The sequence below is a fragment of the Suricata suricatta genome, chromosome 1 (genome assembly GCF_006229205.1).
Source record: "Suricata suricatta isolate VVHF042 chromosome 1, meerkat_22Aug2017_6uvM2_HiC, whole genome shotgun sequence".
Lineage (NCBI taxonomy): Eukaryota > Metazoa > Chordata > Mammalia > Carnivora > Herpestidae > Suricata > Suricata suricatta.
In genome coordinates, this window is record NC_043700.1 from 74,820,667 (window position 1) to 74,842,538 (window position 21,872).

The following is a 21,872-nucleotide window of genomic DNA, read 5'->3' on the forward strand; positions in this document are numbered from 1 at the left end:
TCACTGCACCTCGCTCTTCCTGTGCCTCAGGGAAAGTCTCAGGGGAAGAAGTACATACTTCCCATCTCAGATCTCCAAAGACTTTTGGTATCAGTTTGGTTCTGACCCTTTTTTCTGTAAAACCCTGGAGACTTCAAAAAACATTACAAACAACCGAATAGTTAACATCTGGGTTTCTCCAGATCTGTGATACCGGAAAAGGCTTCATGGGGAAATACTGTGAGAAATATCTACGGTCTGTGGAGCACAGAGATTGTCTGATAAAAAGCCACAGAGAATGCTAAGCTATGACAATTTGCTGGGGTAGTGCCACCAAGCTTAATTATATTTTTTACTCTCTTTGAAGTACAATATGAATGGTGATGATAACCAGTGATAGAACTTTTTGAAACAAGGAACGTTTTACAAGGTCACTTCGATTTTTTATAGGAAAAGCCGAACATATGTTATTTTAGACTTTATCAAAAATGAATAGTATGAAAATGGGGACAAATACCATGTCATTCAATCTTAGTCAATATAATTTAAAATTTAAAACTGGATTCTTTTACTCTGTACTCTTGATAGGTGTTCCATTTGAGGTATTAACTCTTTGGTGTGCAAATGTTATAAAAGTCCAAAACTCTACTGCCTTGCAAAGTTCTCATTTTCTCTTTTAGATAACTCTCTGCCTTAGTTTGCTACAATGAACAAATCCTGGATTCCTCATGAGGTGGAAGCCTGGTTCTAGTCTGATTTTTGCAATTAACTAGCAGTCACTTAACCTGACTGGGTCTCAAGTTTCCTTACCTATAAAGTAAGAAAGCTCAACGACATGATCTGCTAAAGGTAGAAAATAAATGCTAACCTTCTCCCACATTTTTAATTGCTTTTAAAAATCCAACACAAAAGAATGAGTAACAAGAGACAAGATAGCATAGACTCATTTCTCTCTGCTCCTTTCCACTAAGCACTAACAGCCCTGGAGATAAAGAGGCAACCAAAGAACTCTGAAAGGTGGTAAGAAAAACCCGAACCAGTCTGTGACTTCACGACTGGAGAAGCAGCACAGAAAGGACGGTTTGCATCCTGCCATGCAAAGAGGGTGACCACTCCAGCCCACCATTTCCCAGAGCCTGTCCTAACAACAGCAGGGACAGCATCCAGACTTATTCCTACCCCCAGATGGAAGGAGAGGTCCTCTAGAAACATCCGGCAAGCCCTACACGTCCAAAAGGGGACCCATCTAAAGTCCCACCAACAATAAGCAACTATGAGAGCCAAGACATATGACAAGCCAACCCAACGAGAAGAACCCAGCCACACGTGGCCCAGGAAGTCTCTTTGGTCCCCCAGGCCTGGGACTCCCTACTTTTCCTTGCCCAGAAGACCTCAGGGAAGCCGTGGGGCACCAGTAAGAAGATCTCATCTCGACAAGTGACAGGATCAAGGAAACTGCCCCCCACAGGCATAGGGGATTCTATCACACTCAAGGAAGCCCCGTACCCAGGAGCCTGTATCTACCTACCTTCCTCCCCCAACACCCAGTGCCTCAGCCTAGGGAAACCTGTTCCTCCACAGCCAGTGTAAGCAGGGGGCAATGGCAGCTCCAGGAACATCTACTCAACCAAACTAAAACACCACCACAGAGGCTCTGAAAATTAGCTGCCATTGGAATCCTGGCCCATAAATGTAGGCCAGGACCTGTGTGCTCAAACTCAACAAGCTGACTGCTGAACGAAAAGATTTAAATGGGACCCAGAATATCCTAACATGACCAGGCAAAACAGATACACTCAAAAATCATCCATCGTATCAGGAAACTAGAAAACTATAGCTTGAATAAGAAAAGCCAATCAACTGATGCTAATCCCGGAGATAAATGTTGGAATTACCTGATAAGGATTTTAAAGCATAAAAGTCATAAAAGTGCTTCCTAATCAATTATAAATTCTTTTGAAACAAATGAAAAAAAATAGAAATTCTTAGCAAATTAATAAAAGTTACAAAGAACCTCAGAAAAATTTATGACTAGGAAATACAGTATCAAAGTAAAACCCACTTGATGGGCTTAACACTAGAATAGAGAGGACAGAGAACAGAATCCATGAACTTGAGGAAAGAACAAGAGAATTCACTCAATCTGAACAACAGAGAGAAAATAGGCTGAAAAAATGACCAGAGCTTCAGGCACCTACGGAACAACAAAAGATCCAACATTTGTATTATCAGTCCCAGAAGGTCAGGAGAAATGAAGTGAGGTTAGAAATGTATTCAAAGAAACAATGGCTGGAAACTTCCCAAATTGGTCACAAACATACAGATTTAAGAAGCAGAGCAAACTCCTGAGCCAGAATAAATTTAAAGAAATCCATGCCAAGGCTGAGGTCAATGGTAAAGTATCAAGATATCATAACTAACCCTCTGAAACCCAAAGACAAATATATCTTAAAATCAGCCAGAGAAAAAGGACCCATTATCTGTAGGGAACACCAATTCAAATGACAGTGTATTTCTCATCTGAAGCCATGGAGTCTAAAGGAGATAGACTTTTCAAGTTCTGAAAGAAGTGTTAACAGCAAATTCTACACCCTGCAAAAGGGTACCCAGCAATGAATGGCAAATAGAAATTCCCAAACAAAGGGAGCTGAAAGACTATGTCACTAACAGACCTACCTTTAAAGCACAACTGTTAAAGGGCACCTGGGTGGCTCTGTAAATTAAGCCTCTAACTCTTAATTTGGGCTCAGGTCATGATCTCATGGTTCATGAGTACAAGTCCCACATCAGGTCAGGTCCTCTGTCTCCCTCTCTACCCCACCCCTTGCTCACTTCTCTCTCTCAAAAATAAGTTAAAAAATAAAACAAACATTTTTTAAAAATGCAACAGTCTATTAAATAAGGAATTATATATTTCAACAGAGAAGATTCATAACTGTCCATGAGAAACTTCTAACTTCAGACTTTGTAATCTAACTCGAAAGACATGGTCCTTTCACAACAACAATACAAATAATGACAGCATGTATTGTCTAAATGCCATAGGCAAGGGCTAACAAAGATGGTTTAGAGGTAAGTGCCAATATTCTGAGCTGCCATGGTCAAAGATAACTTCACAAACAAGGCACTACTTACTTCCACTGGCCCTTGAATAATGTGCCACATTTAAGGAGAGCTGCTGAGGGGCACCTGGTCGGCTCAGTGGGTTAAGCATCCAACTTCAGCTCAGGTCATGATCTCCCTCCTCACGGGTTCAAACCCCATGTCAGGGTCTGTGCTGACAGCTTGGAGCGTGGATCCTGCTTCAGATTCTGTCTCCATCTCTCTGCCCCTCCCCACTCGTGCTCGCTCGCTCGCATGCTCTCTCTCTCAAATTAAAAAAAAAAACCATAATAAATAAATAAGCAAACTGTTGACAGGGTGTGTCCTTCATGAAAATCATGCAAAGCAAAACTGAAGCAATGTGACAGCGGCAGGTGTTTTTAAGGGACAGTGCAGGTAGGACTGATTCATCTGATGGGTAAAGAAGCACCTGACCAAAGGAAAAAAAAGAATCAGACACAACTCCAGGCCCTCAGTCTAATGGGAGAAACACAGAGGAGAAGAGAGGATACAACTGATTGTAGACATGCAACAAGAGGATGAGCTGGACAGACTTCAGGGAACCCAGCAGAGGGTGCAACCAATTCTTCCTAGGAAAGAGGGGAAATTTCACAGGGTTGGTGACAGCTGAGCTAGATCTTGACACGAGACAGAAGTGATACACCAGCAAAGGGGAGGGTACCTGGGGCCATGAGAATGACATAAAGAACTCCAGATGCACTGACACATGGTAGCATGGGGTGGGGGAGGGGTGGGAGGCATTTAATGCAGGCTGAGTTCCATGGTAAGGACCTGGGCAGAGAACGTGCATTTCCATCCTGGGGCTAATGAGGAGTCATGGGAGAATTTTAAGCAAAGGAGTAAAACCCAGTACAGGATCAAAGGAACATAAAAGAGATTTGAGGAAGGATGGCGAGTTACAAATTAATTTTTTGGTTCAACAAAGACCTGAATCTAGTATGTGCCAGGCTCTAGGTCAGATGCTTAAAGCAGAAAAATGAATGATTTCCATGCCTGGTCTTGGAAAGCAACTAGGTATCAATGTAAGGATGGGAAGGAAGGGGAAGCAGAAACTATACCCTAAAGCCATTCCAGAGCTAGAATCAACAGGACGCTGTAGAAGAGCTGAGTGTTGTCCCAGAAAAGACATGAGTGAGGTCTTTCCATTAGAAGGGGTAGAATGACATGACTATGGGCAGCACTCCAGAAATAAGAAAGACAGACTAGCATCTGGATGGAAGACGGAGGAGGAATTTGTGCACTTTCCTTAAGATTCAGTGCTGGTGTCGTATCTTCCAAGAGGACCTTCCTGGCAGCCTCTCCACTGTGTTCCAAAACAACCAACAAACAATGAACACCTCCTAGCAATGTATATCTATTTTTACCACAATGCATTATACCTACACATGTGTCTAGCTCTCCCACTAGACTCCTCAAAGGCAGCAACTATTGTTTTCATCTTTGTATCTCTTTTGCATGATACCTGATAGGGTTTCAACAAATGTTCAATGAATGGAGAAGAGAGAAGAAACGTCATGCTATAACAAAATCATCACAACCTGATTTTCTATCACATTCCTAAATCTCTCCTCCTCAACTATCAGAATGGGGGGGGGGGGGGGGGGGGGGTGCATGGAGGGGGCAGTTTAAACAAACAACTCTAGATAATCTGGTTCTGCTTGAAGAGCCTAAAAAAATTAATCCATATTCCCCAAAAGCATCAATCATAACATTATAAAGGCCAACCAAAAGAAAACCACCTAAGGCTCTAGGGGGTCTTCAGTCACCCCACATTTACTGAGTACACACTATCTGCCAGGTACGATGGTGAAGAATCCACAGTTCCTGCCTTCCAGGGGCTCACACTCTAGAACCTCCCTTGGTGAATCGCTGCACTATTGAATGTTTCATGGAGAACGTTTCACGAGATCCTCTGAAGGACTGACCCATGGAGACCTTGCTGGAGAACACATCAGCAGGCCAGAGGGAGGGCTATCCCTCGGGCAAAGGGATGTAATTTTGGACCACAGAACAGAGATACTCTAGTGAGAAGTTTTCGAGGGGGAAAAAGGGAACAAGAAGGCATAAATACAGCAAGAGGAAAAAGGCAAGGACACCACACACTTACAAGACTTGTCCGAAAGGCAAGTCGACCACATAAAAACTACAGAAGACGCCCAGGACTAGCAGCTGCTCTCTGAGCCACGAGGAAACTCATGTTTCTTAGTGGCTACACCTGTATGGAACTGGTTATAGTCAACGGCAAAGTAGTTGGAAACTTAGAGATACACCTTAAATACTGAAATTGATTTTTTTTTCTTTTACGGTAAAGTATGAGTGAGGACACGTTGTCAACAACCCAGATACCCATCACAAAGGGACTAGTTACGTTAACTATGCTATGTACTTACATGGCAGAACACCAGAACATTAAAATCATGTTTTGAAAAAAATATTTAGTGGCCCTGTAATATGTTCATCACTAGTTGTAAGCTCTTGGGCTACTCTGACCTCTCGGCCTCAGTTTCCTCATCCGTAAAATGGGGATAACAGAATACTAGACAAGAACAGGAATGAGCAACCCACAACCATACACAATAGCACACAGCAGAAGAATACAAGTTATATGATTCTGTTTCCAGAAAATACAGAAACAGTAAAAGAAACATTGCTACTGGAAGTCAAGGGGGCAAAGGGCAGACTTCCAGAATGTCTGTAACGTTCAGTTTGTTCTTGCTCTGGACACTGGTCACACAGATGTACACAATTCATGACAGTCCATCCGGTTGTACACATATGAAAGTATACTTCTCTCTACAGGTACTAAATTCCAATAAATAGTTTTTTAAATGAGGATAATTATAGGATCCTCTTCATAGGGATGATGCAAGAATTACAATTGTTATAGAGATTAACTGCACATAAAATGTTTGCCACCTAATACGTGGGTGAGCACACTAAATATCAGGTTCTCCTGTAATCCTCCCAGCAGTGACCAAATGACATGCTCTACTAAATGCTGACCACATGATTCAAGCCTCGTGCCGGGCTCTACACTGACAGCACAAAGCCTTTCTGGGATTCTCTCTCACCTTCTCTAACGATCCTCCCCTCCCTCAAAATAAATAAATAAACTTTAAGAAAAAAATATCCACCAAATGGAAAAATTCCTCAGGTGAAATGAAGCAGTGCCAACCTCTGCAATCCCTAAACTACTTTGAAAATTTACTAAAGGACTCATTTTGCACTTTGCACCCTGACTGCTGGTGTGCAGGCCTGTCACTCCCCTACACTTCTGACTCCCTAAGAACAAAGCACAGGATAGCCCTTGTGTCCCTCACAACACACAGAACAGCAAAGGTGCTCAATGAATGTCTGCTGATTCTGTGATTTGCAGAATGTTCTAATGGGAGAATGATTTTGCAAGTTGCAGTAAAGTTTAATTGCAAAATAATATGCCTTCTAAGCTTTATTTTTTAATGTGTTGAAAATTTACCTTGAGGAACTTTATGTTCTACTAAAACCACCCATGTGGTTCCACTTTCCACTTATTCGTTCATTTCAAAAATACACTGAAGTGCAAAGGTGCAGAAGATCACCTACATCCCTACGTTCCAAGAAGCTTACACCTAAGGCAGAAGACAAATAGCACGGGTTTGTTTCTGGGAGGCATCTCAGCAGAGGCATCCATTAACTCTGGATTGGTCACATTTGGGTAGTATACATTTGAACCTAAGATGTAAGGCAGCACCTGTGCTTCCTAATGTTAAGAAAGGATCAGAGCACTTTAATCCTCTACCCAGAGCCCAGCTTGAAATGGACTTTTCTTTGTATTTCTGTGCTGGTGGGCAGACTTTTTCTGATCTACTCCTTCACCAAAAGTGCAGCCTCTAGAGGGTCATGGCTAACTAGATGGGAAAGGAGATTCCTGGTCCAACATTTTGCTCAAGGCTTCATTCTCTCTCCTTGTGCTGGTGGTAAGACCCCCAACATCTGGTTTCTGATGCTGCTGAGAGCTCAGCTCCTAGTGGACTGCTCAGAAATTATGTTTTCTCTTCACTGTCAAACTCTGGGGACTTTCCATACTTTCTTTTCATGATCACTGCAGTATATTTAAAAGCATGGGTGCTGTATTATACTCAACATGGCTATGTATTTTGTCAACTGAAACCCCTAGTCTCTCTCTCTATATATATATATATTTTTTTTTTTGAGAGAGAGAGAGAGAGAGAGACAGAGCGGGTGCACAAGCAGGGGAGAGGGACAGAGGGTGAGAGAAACAGAATCTCAAACAGGCTCCATGCTGAACAATTAAGCCAACAGAAGGCTCAATCTCATGACTCTGGGATCATGACCTGAGCCAAAATCAAGAGTCAGACGCTCAACCCACTGAGCCACCCAGGTGTCCCCCCAACTCTACATTTTTAATGCACCTTTGACCAAGTGTCCAAACGATCCCACAGATAAAGTTTAATTGAAAAGGAGCTCATGGGGTGCCTTGGTGGCTCAGGTGGTTAAGCATCCATCTCCTGATTTTGGCTCAGGTCACAATCTCACAGTTCATGGGACCTAGCTTCCACTGTCAGCCATGAGCCTGCTTGCTATACATTCTCTCTCTCTCTCTTTCTCTCTCTCTCTCTCTCTCTCTCTCTCTCTCTCTGTCTCACTTGCTCGCTTTCTCTCCCCTTCCCTCCCTCCCTCAACCTCCTCCTGCTCACATGCATGTGCTCTTTCTCTCAAAATAAAAAAACATTTTTAGCAAAAGGAACTCACAATCTAAAACTAAAAAGCACACAAGGAAAAAAAGCTGACCATGGACAAAACAGAGTAGACACTATAGAAGAGCAGAGGTTTGACCCACTGTGAATTTTAAACAGACCTATGAGATAGACTGTAAATTTAAAATGATTACAGACATAAAAGCAAGAATCAAATACATGTAAAGAGAGATGCTGCAAACTGACCTAAGCCCACTTGGCCATCCAGCAAATGTCAGGTTCTTTTCATAAACACCGACAGCCTCCAAGAGCAGAGCAGGCTTAGATGCTCCTCCTGCGCCCCTTTCATTCCAGCTGGCACATTAGAAGGAAACCAAACCTTACGACCCAATTCCACCATTCCAACAACTGTTTTACCAATGAGAATCATACATAAAAAAAAGAGGTGCAAATTGTGCCAAAGCTCTAGAGCAATCTTGCTCCACTGCCTGTGGGAACATAAGTGGCCATAAGAGGGGAGATGGCATTAGTTAACAAAGTTAAACATCAGAATATCTAACCCCACATTTTCAGGACCATGTAATATTCAAGAGACTGTTTTTTAATATTTATTTTTATTTTGAGAGAGACAGAAAGAGTACAAGCAGGAGAGGGGCAAAGAGAGAAGGAGAGAGAATCCCAAGTCTGGGCTGTCAGCATGGCACCCAGCATGGGGCTGGATCTCCCCAACTGCAAGATCATGACCTGAGCCAAAATCAAGAGTCAGACGCATAACTGACTGAGCCACCGAGGCATCTTAAGAGATCAGATCTTGGTCATGGCCAGCAAGATTCAAATACAAAAATGCTCATAAAAGAACGGTTCATAATTACAAACAACTGAAAACAACCCAAAAATGCCTATTGAAAGGTGAAACAACAGAAAAATAACATGAGGAAACATTATACAGCAGTGAAAATGAATGGACCAAAGCCAACGCAACAACTTGGATAGACCAGGCTAAGAATAGGGGAATGAAAAAGCCAGGTCCAGAAGGAAGATCACATACAGAACTAGATGACAAGGAATGATGAAGTCCAGGACAGTCAGTATGGGAAAGAGGCAGAGGGGCAGAAGTGGGGAGAAGCACGGGCAGAAGGAAATTGTTCGCAGTGGTTCAGACCTTCACGAGGTCTCATATACATATTAAAAATATGAATAAAGAAGAGGGTCACGCAAAACCCAATGACAATGTGACTTCAGGATGACAAATCCACTTTTCTGCACCTGAGGCCCACCACCACCACCAGGGGAGAAGTTGGGGCTACATGATGAACTGGCAATTCACAGAAGCAACAGCCCGAAAGGCCAATAGACATGTAAAAAAGATAATCTCACTGCAATCAGGAAAATACAGCATTAAAGCTAGAAATGATAATTTCTCACTTCACACCCAACAGATTGGCAGAAATCAAACACTGGCAGAAATCACATCAATCAAACCAAGCAGTGGAGAAGATATGCATCAGTGAGATCACTGGAACACCACAGGGGGACACAAGCTGGCTACTGCGCCGAGCAATGTGGGGCTATCTAGTAAAGCTGGTGGTGCACCTGGGGTTGCAGACACTCACACCTATGATCCAAAGATCCCACATTTCCCTTTGTGCCCAGAGAAAGGCACATTCTTGCAGGAGACAGGGACTGGAATGTCCACAGCAGTGATGTTGATAATAATGAAAATCTGGAAACACTCCAAAAACATCTGACAAGAGAACAGACTAGTACAATGTAGAATAATCATACAATAATTTTTCATACATCTGTTTTTTAAATAATACATCTGATTTTTAAAAATGAACTAGAGCTATCTATCAAGGGGAATAAATCCAAATAATGTGGCTGGGTTTTTTCTCCCAAGGTACAGAATATACAGTTAGCTATTTTTCTTAACACTTTAAAAAAGGTTATATAGCCTATTGTTCATAAACTCATACATACATATTAAAAGTATAAAAATGTACACAGCAGAGATATACCTCAAATCCAGGCTGGTAGTTACTTCTAGAAAGAGAGACACAGGATAGAGAAGAACACATAGAAATCTTCAATTCCCAGTGATGTTTATTTCTCATATTAAAAAATATATTTTGAGGGGCGCCTTGGTGGCTCAATCAGTCAAGCGTCCGACTTCAGCTCAGGTCATGATCTTGCACTCCATAAGTTCGAACCACACATCAGGCTCTGTGCTGACTGTCCAGAGCCTGAAGCCTGCTTCAGATTCTGTGTCTCCTTCTCTCTCTGTCCCTCAGCCTCTCATTCTGTCTCTCTCTCTCTCAAAAATAAGCATCAAAATTTTTTTTAATATTTTGACATGTTTCCTTCAAATATTAAGATCTGATACAGCCAGGCCTGAGTACTTACATATTCATTATTTACCTATATATTAAGGATTTTTATAATATTTCATATGAAACATAAACAGGACTAGACTGAAACCTGACAAAATGTATTTGAAAGAAGACTGGAGGAAAATAACTGTATACCACTTTAATGCTGGCTACCAAATGGCTCAAGGATGATAAATAGCGTTATCTTATTATCCCTTTGGCCTAGAACCCAGTACAGGGCCCAACTTAAAAGTTGTGTTCAAATAATCATAAGCTAATAAACTGGACGAGCAAGTTGAAAAAAAGTCTAATTATTATTTAATCATGTCTCTGAATATTTTTGAGTATGAAAAATAAAAATCGGTACATTGGACCATCTCTTAAACTGAAAACATACTTTCAGGGCGCCTGGGTGGCTCAGTTAGGAATCCAATTTCAGCTCAGGTCATGATTTCACAGTTCATGAGTTTGAGCCCCACATTGGGTTCTGTGCTGACAGCTCAGAGCCTGGAGCCTGCTTCAGATTCTGTGTCTCCCTCTCCTTCTGCCCCTTCCCCACTCATACATTTTTCTCTCTCCCTCCCTCTCTCTCAAAAATAAGCATTAAAAATTAAAAAGAAAAAAGAACACATACTTTCCACCAGATAGCCTATTTCAAAGAACATCATATGTTATGGACTGAATGAACATCTGTGTCCCCCTAAAATCCATCTGTTGCAGCCCTAACCCCCTGTGTGATGGTGTCCGGAGGTGGGGCTTTGGGGAGGTAACTAGGTTTAGATCAGTTCATGACAATGGGGCCCCATGAGAGCATTGGTCCCCCTATAAGAAGGGGGAGACCAGACCTCTTCCCCTCTGCTACCCACTACTTCAGGACCCGGCGAGAAGGTATGCCAACCAGGAAGAAGGCCCACACCAGGAACGAATCTATTGGCACCTTGATCTTGGACTTGGTAGCCTCTAGAGCTGAGAGAAATGAATGTCCGTTGTTTAAGCTACCAGCCTGTGATCCTTTGTTACAGCAATGCCGCCTAAGAGACTAGGATAAAAACAAAACAAAAAACTTCCTGCTCACTAAGATCACACCTTCTTGCTAACAGAAAGCACCTGCTGTGAGCCCTCACAAATCCCTGCCCAAGAGAGGGGATGGATGAGACTTCCATTATATCAGTTGGGTCCTGTCTCCCTGGACAAACAGGAATGCTCTGATTTTAAATGGCTTCCATTACTGTTTTACACAGGAAAACATCAGTTTATTGGGGGTATGCTGTAAATAGGAAGGGGTGAGGTCTGACACACCTGTGTGACACCGGCAGGCCAGCTGATCTCCAGTTAGCTGACAACCTCATCTAAAACAGGACACTGCTCTAGGGGGCCACAGGCTCTTCAGTTCCAGAATCGGGTATCACACTAATTACGCACTTCTGCACCTCTCACTTAAAATACGGAGAGACTGTGGGCACATGGGTGGCTCAGCAGGTTAAGCGCCCCACTCTGGGTTTTGTCTCAGGTTATGATCTCGCAGTTTCGTGAGTTTGAGCCCCGCATCTGGCTCTGCACTGACAGTACGGAGACTGCTTGGGCTCCTCTTCCCTCTCTCTCCCTCCCTGCCACTCCCCTGCTCATGCTGTCTCTGCCTCTCTCAAACAAATAAACTTTAAAAAAATTTTTTTTAATATTTGGAAACTGGAACCCAGTGGACTCAGCCCACTTACATGGAAATACACCTTGACAAAATACTTCTTAGGCCGTCATTATGCCTGGCTGAATTTAATATTACAATTAAATTGACTCCCACAAGATGGAAAAGAAAGCAAAACAAAGCTTATAAAAAGAGCCTCTCTCCCAGACTCCGTCCAAAGGCAGTTGGAGCTGCTGTGAGGGGAGGCCACTCTCAAAATAAGCAGTCACCACCTTGCGGTTTTCACGGATGTCCTCAGTCCAGTAAAAACGTCATTAGGTGAGTAGTTTGCTATTGCAAAAACGGAACGGATTTACAGCACCAGCATCACATTCAACATTATTTCATAAATATCACTGACATTCTAACTTAGACCTACTTGTATTCCATGAGTGGCCTTCTAGATGTTTTCAGCTTGTAAACAATGAAGCACGAACATGCTCTCAAGCTCTCCTGATGTCACAGGGATCTAGCAAAGCCTTCAGAATCAGAGTTCTCCACAAATATTTCATAATACTGTTTCCCCCATTTTTAACAACAAAATTTAGCACAGATGTCCTTTATTGAGAATGCAGACTACAACTGCTGCTCAAATCGTATCTTACAACATTCCCGGGACGCCTGGGTGGCTCAGTCGGTTGAGCGTCCGGCTTTGGCTCAGGTGATGATTTTACAGTTTGTGGGTTCGAGCCCTGCATCGGGCTCTGTGCTGATAGCTAGCTCAGAGCCTGGAGCCTGCTTCAGATTCTGTATCTCCCTCTCTCTGACCCCCCCCCCCCCGCTGCTCGCACTGACTCTCTCAGTCTCTCAAAAATAAATTAAAAACATTAAAAAAAAAAAAAACATTCCCAAGTGTGCAGACTGGCAGAGGTGGAGCGAAGGGTGCTGCCCCTCGCAGCCCCGTGTCATGAGCCTCCCCACCTGGTCCTCAGTCTCAAGCTCACAGAGGTCTGGACAAGCAGAAGCCCTTTCAGAACTGTTCCGTCATACTTGCACTTGACTTCAGAAGTACTCAGTTTTTTACAGAAAAAGAACAAGCTATTATGGTATCAATATGAGGTTGGAGGGTACATTTGATTTGTGGATACAGGGGGAAGAGGCCTAGAGAGGAAGAGCTGATAAACTCTGAAGCAAATTCTCAGGATTTCTTTTCACGTATGTGAGAATTATTTGTGTTTTAGGACAAACAGTTGGCCCTGATTTTGCCCTAAGCCCTCACTCCTGCTCCTACTACCCAAGGCACCCCTTCACACCCTCCCTCACTCTTGTTCTACATCACGGGCCTTCTCACCCCTGCAGACCTGGCGCTTCACATGAACTCCACCACGCTGCCGCTGTGCGTCCACCGGGTACCATGACTTCTGCTAAGGTTACTCTATTGCTATTTGTGTTATCAGGAGACCAAAGTTAAGGCTGTTACTTGATAGGCTATGCATGCAAGCGGATAAGAATTCAATGGTCACTGGTCATGGGACCAGGTGGCTCAGGTAAACTGACCAAAGGACAATAGGGCAAATGGTCATAAGGCCTTAGCCACTGCAGCAAGAAAGCCACAGTCTAGGGCCTGCCTGCTCCCCGCCCACACCCCCTTCCTACACCCCTCCCACCCCCACCTCCCCACCTAGGAGCCAAAAATGCTTGTGAGGAGTTGAGAAGTGAGGCTAACTTAACGTTTTTCTCAGTCTAATCCCATCTGACAAACTGCTGCTGAATCAGTCTTCCCAATTCCAACAGCCTCTCCTGCTCAGAATCCTTCCAGTCCACCCACTGCCTAACAAACACAACCCAAAATTCCTTGGCTGATATCCGCAGCCTTCCAGAGTCTGGAAGAACACACACTGGCCGTCCTCTGGCCCCACCCCCACCATCACTCCACTGCAGCCAAGAGAATGATTCATTTTTACCTTCACCACCTTCATCTTCCCCTTGCCCAAGCTGCTTCCTAAATTAAACGTATTCATCCCTCATCCACTGTTTGTTTAAACCCTACTTTATTTATTCAAATATTGAGCCCCCACTGTACCAAGTGCATCTCAAATGCCATGTAACAAAACAAGCAAACAAAATCAGTACTACTTCTATGAAGAAATCATACCCAAACCTCCAGTTTCCCTCCTGTCTCCTAAGAGTCTACAGCACCTTGCATTGTTACAATACAACCCTGATCTTCTAGCTTCCATCTGGTCATTCACTGGGGAGATAAAAGTAGTAAGAGACTAAGTTTTGGGGCACCTGGGTGACCAGTTCAGATCATGATCTGGTAAGTTCATAGTCTGTGAATTGCAGCCCGTTATCTGGCTCACTGCTATCAGCCTGTCAGCCCAGAGCCAGCTTCAGAACCCCTTCTCAATCTCTCTGCCCCTCCCCCACACGTGCTTTCCCAGAAATATTTCTTAAAACGAGAGAGAGAGAGAGAGAGAGAGAGAGAGAGAGAGAGAGAGAGAGAGAGAGAGAGACTTTCTTCAGCATAAGGACTGAGCATTCCAGGCCCCTTCAGAAAGGGGAAGGGAGTGCTTCAAGAACAAAGGAGGAGCCGCTTACAATGTATCAAATGCTGCCAAAGGAAGTAAGACCAAACAAAAACAAAAAAACACACCCGCATCCACTACACCAAGTGCAAAGGGATCACAGGTATGACCTTGGTGAGGACAGCTGACACTAGATAGAAAAGACTATCATGGTTGAGCAACGAAAGAGTAGGATGTAAGGAAAAGCAGACTGAACACAGGCTCAGTTTTGTACCCACTTTCCCTCCACCCACATGCCCGACTATCTTTCACAGGTCTTATGCGTTCAAGATGGCAATAATTGTTGAATAAATTAAATCAGACATAAAAACTAACTTGTGCTATCCAGTATACATGTTCTGCATTCTAGCTACCAATAATTTAGGTCACCATTTTATCCTAAGTTATCCTTTGAAATACAACTTTTCTCCTGCCTCACTGCAAATCAAAATGTTTCATGGCTATTTTTTCCCTATTTTGCTCTTACAGATGGGAGAGCATCTAACTTAAGGGAATGAATTAATGGGAAAGAGGAAGAAGAAAATCCTTCCTATAAAGTTTTAAGTTTTTATTTAAGCCTTCCTATAAATTTTGGATCACTGCTTTTCCCTGACATTAGTAGGAACCGAATCTTCTACAATGAGGGATCATCCTGAGTCAGTAGGGTCCTCCACTCCCTATTCCCACATGGCCATCACCCAGGGCGTCACACAACTAGAATGCTGGTATTGTCAGATCCACGAAACAAATACATTTAATGACACTGCCTGGTAACACCGATACAAATCAGTTACTTGATATGATGCAGCTGCTTAAGAGAGGCTTGCAAGTTCTCCCGCTGACATCCAGGCTCAGTTTAAAACTTTCACGGCTCCTTAGCCTAGGTTCTGCTGCTGCCTACCTTTAACCAAAAAAGCAACCTTGCACATGGAATGTTAAGAGACCAATAGCTTGTAAATGACCCATCTCAGAAAAATTCTTATCCCTAAACATGAACACACCAACCTCAATTTTCCTAAAATCAGAAACAAGTTTACCCTTTAAAAGTGATTCACAGGTTCAGTTTTTCACTACTGACCCGGGATATAAAAAAACGTATTCAGTGATAAATGATGAGACTAGGGAGTGGCTTGCATACCTAAAGGATTAAGAAAAATGAGTTTCATTTAAGAGTCATCTATGAGCCAAGCCTTTATAGTTATTTTTTAAACCTACTGTATTATTAAAATTTCATAGAGTGCAACCCTTCTTAAATGAAATGATTGCTGAAAACCTACAAGAATTGGCCAAAGTCAAGGCTAATGATGACAGAGGGAAAATCAAATAGATGCCTTTCTTCCTAGAAACTATCTTCAACAGACTTAGCCTTACATTTAAGCCTTACGACCATGTTACAAGTGGAAAGGAAATTGCCTGGATGACTTTTTGAAAGCAAAAACTGCATGCTGTGTGTGTCCTGGATACGCACATACATCATTTCAGGGACGCCCAAGGAATACAAGGAGGTGCTTAAGATATCAAAAGCACTAACTCTGTAATCTTCAACATTGTAAAAGTAACAGACTATCAGTCTGAAGGTCGTAACACAGCTTCTACTTCGGCCTACCACTGTCAAGTCATCTTTCAAAAACAACCGGAAACCTGAAATCAATGAATGTTAAATCTGGGGCCAGAGAATAGAGAGAAGCAAAATGGAGCACTGGATTACAGACACAGCAAGAGATATGAAAACACCAAAGGCCATCATTAGAAAGCTGTGAAATCTCATAAGGCAGAACTCCAGCACTGTGATTTTATGTTTTAGGTTAGTGATACTTCCAAATGCATAAACTCTCATGCCTCAATCTTAACTCTTAAACATAAAGGCTCTAGGAGCTAAACAAGTCAATATTCAAGATCATTCTTTCCTCTTAGCTTAGGTGTTATTATCTGAGTGTCATGCTTAGAACATAATCACCCATATACCTTAGCACTGACTGTAGCCTATCATATTTAAAATACCAGGAAATCTTCCTGGGTGTTCTGAATCTTTAAAGGCTGGTTGAACTGGAAACTGAGGAATGCTCTCTAACCAGGAAGTCCTCACACACTGACTTTCCAGAAGTTACTTCTTTTCCTATTTGCAAACTGGTCTGGCCCTCTGAGCAAGCTGTAACACAGCCAGTGATCGGCACCTCAGACATAGCAGACGTGGATAGCTTTCGCATGCTGCATTCAGACATCAGCAGTGACCGAGCCAATTACCACACAGGCTTTACAACAAAGCACCTTCACTTCATTTGACCCACTGATCTACACACACAGTTCTCTCAAAGCTGATTTCTCAGCTCTAATTCTTGCTGAGGTAGGGAAGACTTTTTTTTTTTTTTGCTGACAACCACTCCACAAAGTAGTATTCTGTAACTAGTGGCTGACTGGTCAGCTGCACAGCTGACTCATACTAGAAGAGCCCACTCCTGAAAATGTGCTAGTTTCCTGCTGGTGATAAAATGCAGAAGCCATGTGAAAAATGCCACGGGCACTCCATAATGTTGTACAACTGTAATCACAGACGTAGAGAATCATGTTCCTCATGAAAACTACACATAGCTAAACACATCCAACACTTCAATCATATTGTGCAAACTATCAATAAAAACAGTAAGGATTTTCATGGTCAAATATTTCTAAGCCCACACCCCACACACCCATCAGAGTTAAATTCAGCAAATCCAATCTCTAGGAGACATTCACTCTGCAGCAATGTGAAACATGTTACCTTAGCAGTAAAATCTTTTTCTTTATTCAGATGTTGCTTCACCGCATGGAACCTTTGTTGTCCCCATGTCACAACAGAAATGCTAAGTGATAAGAGCTTTTAGTACCTCTAAAAAAATTGTTTATTTTGCTACTTCCAAATCAGACAAGCTCAACTATCAGAGTTTTTCTTTATTTTTTTTTTATTTTAAAAGAGAGAGAGAGAGCACGTGAGTGCAACTGGGGGAGGGGCAGAGACAGAAGGGGCTCTGAGCTGTCAGCATAGAGCCCGACTGTCAGCATAGAGACCTGAGCCAAAATCAAGACTGAGCCACCCAGGTGCCTCTCAGAGATTTTCAATGTAGAAATTCAGATTTAAAATAAATGCCTAGAATTTAGCAATACACACAAGAACACTCTGACCCAGTTATTCTATTTCTAAGAATTTGACTTTTATGAAAGTTCCCAGACATACACAAAAAAGTATTTATTTTGCTATCATTCACGGTAGTTAAATAGCTGGAAAGGAATCTAGTAACATTATGCAACTAATAAAACTGTGGTACCTTTATGAGGTGAAACACAACTACCCATTAACCACATTTTCAGTGAAATGGTTAGTATACCAAAACACTCCTAATATTAAAGGGCCTATTAATCTTTTTTTAAGGGAGAACAAAAAAGTCAAAATATGACAATAGTTGAGAGACTTGGGAAGGAGCTACTTAAGACATAAAAGCAGTTCCCAGGTTTTTGTTTTTTAATGTATATGGAACCCGAATATCTCCCATGTCTAGTGATACTACATCCTGGCTTGCCAGGCCCAGGGATGATGTAAATATTAACAGTGTCCACTTTGGTCAACAAGCTCAATGGCTTCCGGGTCCTAGATCAGTTATTCCCAATGGCTTCTGGGTCCTAGATCAGTTATTCCCAATGGCTTCTGGGTCCTAAATCAGTTATTCCCAATGGTTTCCGGGTCCTAGATCAGTTATTCCCTAAGGCTGCAGGCTCAACAGTTCCTACTGCCAAATGCCAGACTTGCTCTCAGAAGTTCCCAAAGGTGAGAGGTGGCGGAGAAAGTGCCTACCCCTCACAAATGTCAGGCTGCTCTCTAGGCCTCTGTGTCTCCAGGCTCCAGGTGCTTGTTTCCTGAGCCCACTCCACTGTCACTAGACCCCATCTCAGAGGATGACACTCTAGCAGCAGGCCCTTGGCATCAGCTTGCCCAGCTGATGTTCTATCAGGACCTGCACCTACCTTATCTGCAATGTCTCACTCCATGGTCTGGGTCACCCCAGGATGAGGCTGACCTGCCACTGACCTCACACGTTTCCCTCTCTCTCTCTCTCTCTCTCTGCATGATCAGCAAGAAACTTCCCCTTCTCAAGTCCCTCTCTGTGGATTAGGCCAGGGGAATCCCACAACAGAGCTGCCCAGTCCCTGCTGTAACACGGTTAACTCCATTTGTTTTCCCGGGCCTTCTTCCAAGGCGCTTGAAGCCGCAGGAGGACAGATCCAAATGAAATTGAGATGAGCACATGATCATCTCATCAGAGATACAAACGTTGCCCTCTCCACCTCATGCCCTACTTGCCAGGCTCCTTCCTCATCGATCTCGGCATTCTATTTCATTCTCAGGGGAGCTATGGTCACTCCAAGTAATCTGGCCCCACGAGAAACATTGGAGTGCCAAATACGACAGTAGAGAAGACGTAGGAGAAAATCTGTCACCCAGCTCAACACACTAGCACACTGAGCCTCAGTTCTGACCCAGACAAGCCCAAATCCACTGCTTAACACCCATGCACCCGTGCAAAGACTGTGTGAAACAAATGAAAATGTTAAAGACACAATTTCTGGGTAGTTCACAGCTGATTCCTACTTTTTATTATATACTTATATTCCAAAAATATTTTTTTTTATTTTTTAAGTAATCTCTACACCCAACATGGGGCTCAAACTCACTACCCCAAGATGAGTCACGTACTCTGCTGACTGAGCCAGACAGGCATCCCTGTTCTATGATGAATATGTATTACGTTGAAAAACGAGGGGAAAAATGAAGTCTAAGCCAATTCATGGGTGTTCACAGTGATCAAATGATTAGAAAATAATAATTAGAGAAAAACTAGAGATATACAACAACCCAATTAATGTTCTATTGCTAAAAACACATATAACACCACTTCCCTTATACTTAGGCAAGACTATAAGGATGTAAGAGTCTAGAGGAAATTATAATGAGATGGCTAACAGATTTTTAAACAATATTCTTTCATTTAAACCTCAGAATTTTCACAAGAGGAAATTATTTTGGAAGACAGGTGATAGCATGTTTAGAATTACAAAAGCTTAGACATTTAAAAAAAAAAAAAAAAGGCAGGGGCACCTGGGTGGCTCAATTAGTTGAGCATCTGACTTCAGCGCAAGTCATGATCTCAGAGTTCATGAGTTCAAGCCCCACATCAGGCTCTGTGCTGACAGCAGAACCCAGAGTCTGCTTTGGATTGTGTGTCTCCCTCTCCCTCTCTGCCCTTCCCACACTCACACTTGCGTGCTCTCTTTCAAAAATAAACATTTAAAAAGAAAAAAGCAATCGGAAGGCATGGAAAATTACATAGACCCTTCAGTTTGAAAACAGGATAGACAATAATCTTCGTGGAAGAAAAGATAAACAATTTAAACTCATTTTAAAATAACTGAGAAAAAGAGTGTCTGGGTGGTTCAGTCGATTAAATATCTGACTTTGGCTCAGGTCATGATTTCATGGTTCATGAGTTCGAGCCCCACATCAGGCCCTGTGCTGACAGCTCAGAGCCTGGAGCCTGCTTCAGATTCTGTGTCTCTCTCTCTCTCTGTGCCCCTCCCCCACTCACTCTATCTCTCAAAAATAAACATTAAAAATTAAATAAATAAGAAAAAAAACAAGTAACTGAGAAGTTTCCCGAAAAGCAGCCACCACTCTGATTTCCCCTTTATGTCAATGTGAACACTACTGTCCAGGCTCCCAAGCTGAAGGAAATGTTGGGTCACCTTTGTATTCTTCCTCTTTCTTACCTTCCAGATCTTTCTCTAAAATCCACTCCTAAAATAACCCATCTCCTGGACACTGCACAACCCTCTCGCTTGTCTTAACCCTCTGGCCACATCTCCTCACCCTCCCCCACTACCAAACCAACTGTGAAAGGAGACGCTGACGTATCTCCCATGGCTTCCCCCACCCACAATAACGCACCAGCTCCTCAGGCCGGCACTCCAGACCTCGGCAGGACTGCTGCCTTGCACCACCTCTGCACAGAGCACACATGGGAATGGTGATCCCTGCAGTTGGGTAGCAAGGCTGCCCCCGCCACCAACTCTGCTCTAATAGGACGCCACCAGCACATTGTACACGCTCTCCCACAGCCTTGGTTCTCAAGAGCAGCCCTTAGACCAGTAGCATCAACATTTCATGGAAACTTTTAGAAATGCAACTTATAAAGACCGACTACACACCTACAGGAACTTCAGGGATGGGGCACAACAGGTGAAAAAGTAAAAACCGCTGCCCCATAGAAACTCTCTGAAACTATCACACTGACTTATTCACCATTCCCAGACTACGTCGGTACTTTCCTCTTCTGGCCCTCAATCACAGGACGGCTCCCTCCCCACCATCCACCTAAATCCTGGCCACCCTTCATAGCATAGACCAAGTCCTTCTTCTGCCATAAAATCTTTACTGATCACTCTAATGCATTCTTTCTTTTCAAATGCCAACAGAACTTACTGTCCCTACCACTCACTTAAATCCTATTAAAATGCAGCAGAACAGATGACAATACCTCAGACTTCTAGGGTGGGGCATTACCAACTTCATAAAATGTTCCAACTTTAAGCAAAAAAGTAGTGGCAGCCAGGAACCATATGCAGAATGAGCTATACTCGGGTAGGAAAAGGATGTAAAAAGAAACATCGTGAGTAATATTCCTATGAGCAGATTTCTTGGAGAGTGGGGACAATGCAGTAATAGACGGTTTTAACCCAAGAGGAGATAGAGGTCTAGAAGCAGGATTTATTTTGATGCTCACATCATCTCATTTAATGCCATACACAGATTGTAATGAAAAGTAACTACACACTGACTGGACCTACAAACTCCTTTCTAGTTTTAGAGTTCCAGTTTCTCAAGACATCTCCCCAACTACAGGAAACAGAATCTAGTTTGTAGAAACTTAGGTCATTAAGAACACAACATTTATGGCACGATAAGGACCCCAATGTATAACCTCATGTGTGTTACCCAAGGTAATAAAAAGCAGAGTACACTCCCCCAATTCATATGACTGTTTAAAGACACAAGTTGTCCCTACCAGAGGTAGAGTAAAAACACAGTCAGAAATAACACACACATGAATCACCCTCGAAGCTCAGTCCGTGTGACTCACAGATCTGCCTGTCTGACAGAATAGTTACATCTCTAAGCCTTAGGTTCAACACAAGGCCAAGTTGGAAAAACACACCCTAAGCAGACAGTCCTATCCAGCCACACAGACCTTCATTCAACTGGCAAAGCAAGAAGACCAAATCTTCTAATGGTAAACAGACACAGATATGTAGTTGAAACTCAAATTTGGCATGTCCATCTTGAAACAGTTTGACATTAATATATACTTAAGTCCAAAAGAAGAAAACTGATCATGACAGCTATCAGCAATGCACAGTACTCTCCACTGCCAGGTCAAACCCAGCCAGTTTTTCTGGACTAGTGAGTAACGAATATAGGCAAACATCTACT